The sequence below is a fragment of the Oryza glaberrima genome, chromosome 3, assembly GCF_000147395.1.
Source record: "Oryza glaberrima chromosome 3, OglaRS2, whole genome shotgun sequence".
In the NCBI taxonomy this organism is placed as follows: Eukaryota; Viridiplantae; Streptophyta; class Magnoliopsida; order Poales; family Poaceae; genus Oryza; species Oryza glaberrima.
Genome location: NC_068328.1, coordinates 34,805,805 through 34,812,235, shown reverse-complemented (window position 1 = coordinate 34,812,235; position 6,431 = coordinate 34,805,805). Strand labels below are relative to the sequence as shown.

At 42.1% G+C, this 6,431-nt stretch overlaps 1 non-coding gene across 1 annotated transcript; it reads right to left on the bottom strand.

Moving 5' to 3' along the window:
* Positions 1-4,668: 4,668 nt before the first annotated feature.
* On the bottom strand, positions 4,669-4,807 carry LOC127769083 (small nucleolar RNA Z247). The gene has a single exon (XR_008016653.1). It is a non-coding gene; the product is annotated as a small nucleolar RNA Z247 (small nucleolar RNA).
* Positions 4,808-6,431: the final 1,624 nt, after the last annotated feature.

Genomic DNA, 6,431 nt, shown 5'->3' with positions numbered 1-6,431 from the left:
TGTTATTTTGCCAAGAAATACGTAAATATAATTGACAGAGTGTGATGTTCCTGTAAATTTCTAGTTGGTGGACAGGTCGGGTAGACATGGTGTTATTGGTTGCAGTGTTCAACATTTTGGTTTATTAAAATGCACCCTTTAAAATGTACAATGCATCAACTTCTGAATGGATAGTAATGCAAAGAGTCTACCAGTTTGGTGTTCAGACCTTAGGGGATCTAGCTTTGCTAATTTTTTCAGGTATGTTTCAACTCTCCCACAATTCAAGTAACCACTATGTAGGACGGAAAAAAAATCTAAATATAGTACATCATAAAAGGATACCAGAGCCGACATCTTAATCAAAAATGGAAGAATAATACATGTTTTTGAATTTATGCACACGATACCTATAAAACTAAAATAAACACCATGCCTGAATCCTGATTGCCAATAATTGAAGTAAATAGCTGATATAACATAAGTTCACTGGCGCATGTATCAAATTATTCACACAAGGGCAATCTGTGACAAAAGGTAGACATAAACTTATCCCTATAAAAAAAGTAAATACTTAGTTTTCCCGGTCCCCTCATTTCCACTTTGGTTTACAAAGTCTGTCCAACCTAGATAAAGCAACAAAAATTTTGAGATGTCTAGTTGTCATGATAAAATTTTGCACGACAGGAGAGATGTCAAATCCATCAACGTTTTATTACCTTCATGGAGCTTAATAAACTTGTCATAGGTTGAGTACGCATGCCTCTCAACACATTCAGAAAAGCGGTATGTATATAATGAAGAAGTTTGGGAATCTGTGGATTGAACGCCGGCCTTCTCAGGTCCAGGCGGTTACGTGTTGATTGATAGCACACGAATCGGTGCGAGATTACATGTATATATAGCACACCATACCAGCCGTGATTATCTAACAAATTAACAATTAACTGCATCCTAAAACACAGCCGGCATAGTATCCTATATTGTTACAATACGGACTCAACATTTCAGGTAGTTCAACACTCCCCCTCAATCTAAACCATAAAGGTTAAGATTGTATCTAAATACAGCTAGCTGTTTTTCATTCAAGGGTTTTGTAAATCCATCTGCAACTTGATTTTGTGAAGGAACATACTCTATTTCCAACAATTTCCTGGATACTCTTTCATGAACAAAATGATAGTCTACTTTTATATGCTTAGTACGAGCATGAAACACAGGATTAGCAGAGAGATACTTTGCTCCAATGTTATCACACCATACCTTTGCTGATTTTGGTACTTCTATCTTGATCTCTTTCAACAGAGTTTGCACCCACATGATCTCAGCTGTGACATTAGCCAAAGCCTTATATTCTGCTTCTGTACTTGATCTTGACACTGTAGGTTGTTTACGTGCACTCCAAGACACAAGATTAGGCCCCAAATAAACAGCAAAGCCACCAGTGGATCTCCTATCATCTAAGCAACCTGCCCAATCAGCATCAGAGAAACCACTGACAAGTAAAGAAGAAGACTTTCTTATCTTAAGACCAAGTCCAGATGTTTGTTGCAAATATCTCAGAATCCTCTTGACTGCAGCCCAATGAACTGTAGTTGGAGAGTGTAAGTACTGACAGACTTTATTAACTGAGAAAGAAATATCTGGCCTAGTTAGAGTCAAATACTGCAATGCTCCAACTATGCTCCTATAATTGGTAGCATCACTAGGTCCAAGAACATCTCCATGATGTATTGAGAGTTTCTCAGTTGGTGACAGAGGCGTACTCACAGGTTTGCACTTATCCATATTGATTCGCTTCAATAGATCTTTTACATATTTTTCTTGAGATAACAGAATACCATCACATACCTTTGTTGCTTCTATTCTTAGGAAATAATGAAGCTCTCCTAAGTCCTTTAAGGCAAAAGACTTATTTAGGTCCTGCAAAAGAGCTGTGGTGGCATCTGGCATAGAGCTAGCAACAATTATATCATCAACATATATAAGAACAAATATAATGACATCACCCTTGCTGTAGAAGAACAGAGATGTATCAGCCTTGGAAGGCATGAATCCTAGCTCTTGCAGTTTTGTGCTTAGCCTTGAGTACCATGCCCTTGGTGCCTGCTTAAGACCATATAAAGCCTTGTCTAACTTACATACGTGATTAATCAAGGATTTATCTTCATATCCTGGGGGCTGTTTCATATAAACCTCCTCTTCCAATATCCCACGGAGAAAAGCATTACTGACATCTAGCTGTCGAAGGCTCCAACCTCTAGAGATAGCAATAGACAAAATAATTCTGATTGTAGTTGCTTTTACCACAGGACTAAAGGTATCTTCATAATCTATTCCATACCTTTGTTTAAATCCCTTTGCAACCAATCTAGCTTTATATCTGTCTAAGCTACCATCAGCCTTTCTTTTAATCTTATAGACCCACTTACAATCTATAATATTATTAGCTTTTTCTGCAGGAACTAAATACCAGGTTTTATTACCCATTAGTGCCTCATATTCAGCATCCATAGCATTTTTCCAATTTTTATCATTTAATGCCTCATGTAAATTTTCTGGTTCACCAGAAACTGTAAAGGAAGCATATTTAACTGTACCATCTGTGTATAACTTTTCTCTGCGGATTCCACTCTGTAAGCGGGTTCTAGGCCGAACTATTTCTGGTTGATGCTGCTCAGCCACAGGAGAGCTCGCGGCTTCTTCATGCGATGCAGAGGATTCAGAGACATCATCATTACCTGCCATCGTCGTGGCAGACGGATCACTCGGCTCGTTCTCAACACGCGTGCCTGAAGTTGCTGCATGCGTGTCACTACCAGACCTGCGCACACACAAGGGCGTCACAGATCCCGGCGACTGCGGCGATGATGGTTGCTGCTCTGACAGCTGCTGCGTATTTGCTTCATCCACCCAGTCCTCTGCACCTATATTTCCTGTATCTTCTGCATGCTCAACAGATTGATCAGGCATTTCATTAGGAGAATTAAACATCTGATCATTCTCAAGTTCTCCCCCTTGATGAGACGTGTGAATAATGAGATCAGAGGGCAAAAGAGAGATCTCATGACGAATACGTGCGCCAGCATTGTCATGCAATTTAGAAAAAGGAAATACAGTCTCATCAAAGATGACATCTCTGGATATATTGGATATATAGATTCTACCAGAAGCAACGTCCAGACATTTATATCCTTTATGGCGGTGGCTATGACCAAGAAATACACATTGCTTTGAACGATATTGGAGCTTATGTGCATTATAAGGACGAAGATTAGGCCAACAAGCACAACCAAACACTCTAAAGGATGAATAGTCTGGTGTTTGTTTGAAGAGACGTTCCAGGGGAGACTCAAACTCAATGACTCTACTAGGAACCCGATTTATAATATGAGTGGCAGCAAGAAACGCTTCATCCCAATATTTGAGCGGCATACTAGCATATGCTAGAAGAGATAGGCCAACTTCTACGATGTGCCTATGTTTTCTTTCGGCAGAGCCATTTTGTTGATGAGTATGTGGACAAGAGACATAGTGAGATATACCTATTTTCTCAAAAAAGGAATTGAGTTTCTGGTACTCTCCCCCCACAGTCAGTTTGCATGGAAATAATTTTACGATCGAACAAACGTTCAACCAAATTCTGAAAATCATGAAATTTCTGAAAAACTTCAGATTTGTTCTTTAAAAGATAAATCCAAGTGAACTTACTATAATCATCAATAAAACTGACATAATATTTCTTATTTCCAACAGAAACTGGAGCAGGACCCCAAACATCAGAAAACACAAGTTCCAAAGGATGACTCGATATACTCAAAGATTTAGAATAAGGTAACTGATGGCTCTTGGCCTTTAGACATGCATCACAAACCGACTCTTTATTGGACTCATCTAGACAAGGTAATTTATTCTTGCTAATGACTCTGGAGATAATGGGTGCTGAGGAATGACCCAAGCGACTATGCCATCTCTCAAAGGATGGCGTGACAGCACAAACTACTTTTGCAGATGATGGAGGAGATGCAGATGGAACTGGATAGAGTCCTTTTTGGCGTCTCCCCTTAAGAACCGTTCTCCTCGTGGCCTGATCCTTGATCAAAAAATGTTTTGAGTGAATTTCAAGAAACACAGAGTTATCGGCAGCAAGCTTATGTGCGGAAATAAGATTTTTATTGGCTTGAGGAACATGGAGAACATTATTCAGATGCAATGGGCGAGTAGGGGTATGAACTATTGAACGACCAATATGTTTAATCTCCATACCTGAACCACTCGCCGTGTGGATTTGATCATGTCCTTTGTAGACGTCTCGAGCGGTGAGTTTCTCCAGTTCCGAGGTGATGTGGTCGGTGGCGCCGGTGTCAACATACCAGTTGGAGTCACGTGCATGGGTGTGGATGGCAGCAGCAACTAGCTTGTCGTCGGGGACGAAATCTTCATCAAATCGATGCCAACAGTCCGCTGCAACATGTCCGCATTTATAGCAAACCTGGCACAATGGACGATTGTCATAGCTGCGCTGCTGCTGGTTGTTGCCGCGTCCACGACCTGGTGCGGCGCCGCGCCCACGAGTTGCGCCGCGTCCTCGCCCAGGGTTTGCGCCACCACCCCGTGAGCCACCACCGCCACGTCCACCTCTGTTCGCCATGTTCGCCGTGGCCTGCGCCTGCCTCATTGCTAACCTGTTTTCAAAGCTTAAAAGTTGTGAGTAGACTTCCGCAACCGTGACAGGTTCAACCCTGCCAACAATTGTGGAGACAACGGAGTCGAAATCTTTGTCGAGGCCGTTGAGGATGTAGGCGATCAGTTCTTCATCATCCAGTGGTTTTCCGGCTGCTGCAACTTCATCTGCGAGGGTCTTCATCTTGCCGATATATTCAGAGATCGACGAGTTGCCCTTCTGTAGAGTCATCAGCGCCAGGCGCACGTTGAGAGAACGCGCGCGTGTCCTGGACGTAAACATGTCGTCCAGGGTTTTCCATGCTTCGGCCGCCGTCTTCACAGCAGCTACTTGCGAGAGTGTCTCTCTCGTCAACGAGGAGAACAAGAAGCCGAGGATCTGCTGATCAGCAGCGAACCATTCATCATAGTTCGGGTTGGAGGTCTTGACTTCCTTTCCATCGACGGTCTTCGTGATTTCAGCAGGAGGAGCTGGGTTTTTCCCATTGATGTGCCCCTCAAGTCTGGCGCCCCGAATTGCCGTGAGCACCTGCGCCACCCAGAGCCCATGATTCGCCTTGGAAAGCTTCTCGGTGACCTGAACTCCGATCAAGGGATTGGAGCTCGCAGCGGAGTTGGATGTAGATGCCATCTGGGTGCTCTTTTCAGACGCAACCTCTTCTTCAGATGACTCGGATGCAATCTCTTCAGATTCAGATGCAGAATCGATTTCTTCTTCCGATCGCTCTGATACCATGAAGTGTTGGATATGCTTTGGATCGGTTTGGCACAAAGTGGAACTACAAATTAAAATAGGTTTGGATCATACCTTGATCTCCCGGAGTTCCCATTTCTCTGTTGTTTGTTCTTCTTTCTTTTCCTCTCGTTTGGAAGCACAGAGAGGAGAGAGATGTGCTATGGCTCTTCCCTGTGTTCTCAGTGGGTTGCTAGATCGGGTAGCGAGAGAAATCTCTTAGGGTTTAATACTTAGGTGTTGATTTCTATTTATAGCCACTGCACACAGGGGGAACCGACACTAGTGGAGGCGGTAAATCCCCCGATCAGGGACTTTCTTGAAGGGGCGATCACTGTAGCGTTTGCCCTAAAAAATCTTTCTTGCCGACTTTGGTTTAGCCGCAAGATCACATTTGTGTTCACACTAACATTCTCCCCCTTGATCGTGAGGCTAAACTTATAAGTTTATTTCTCAATAAAATAGTATACCAAGACAAAAGATTACAGTGACCAATATAAAACATCACAGAATCCAGTGACTATAGCATACCATTATATTTTAAAACAAACTTCTTTAATCTTACGAGCTCTTTGAACTTATTACATTAGGCTTATACAAACTTATGGACTCACTTTTCAATAAAACAGTACATCAAGACACTAGATTACAGTAGTCAATTAAGCACCACTGAACCAAGTGACTATGGTTCCTATTTAATTTCAAAATGAGTCCGCCTTAGTTTTATGGGGAGTCAATGCCATATAGGTTCCTACTTATTCCAGGATCAAAGGCTTTTCTACCAAACCCATGCCGGCAACATGTTCTTTAAATACAATGGGTGGTAGGCCTTTTGTAAGTGGATCCGCTAACATCAACTTAGTGTTCATATACTCAACGCTTATTGTCTGATCCTGGATCATTTCTTTCACAACATGGTACTTGATATCAATGTACTTGGCAGAAGCACTTGATTTGTTGCTACTCGCATAGTATACTGCTGGTTTGTTATCGCAGTATAATTTGAGTGGTTTTGATATGCTGTCGACCACTCTTA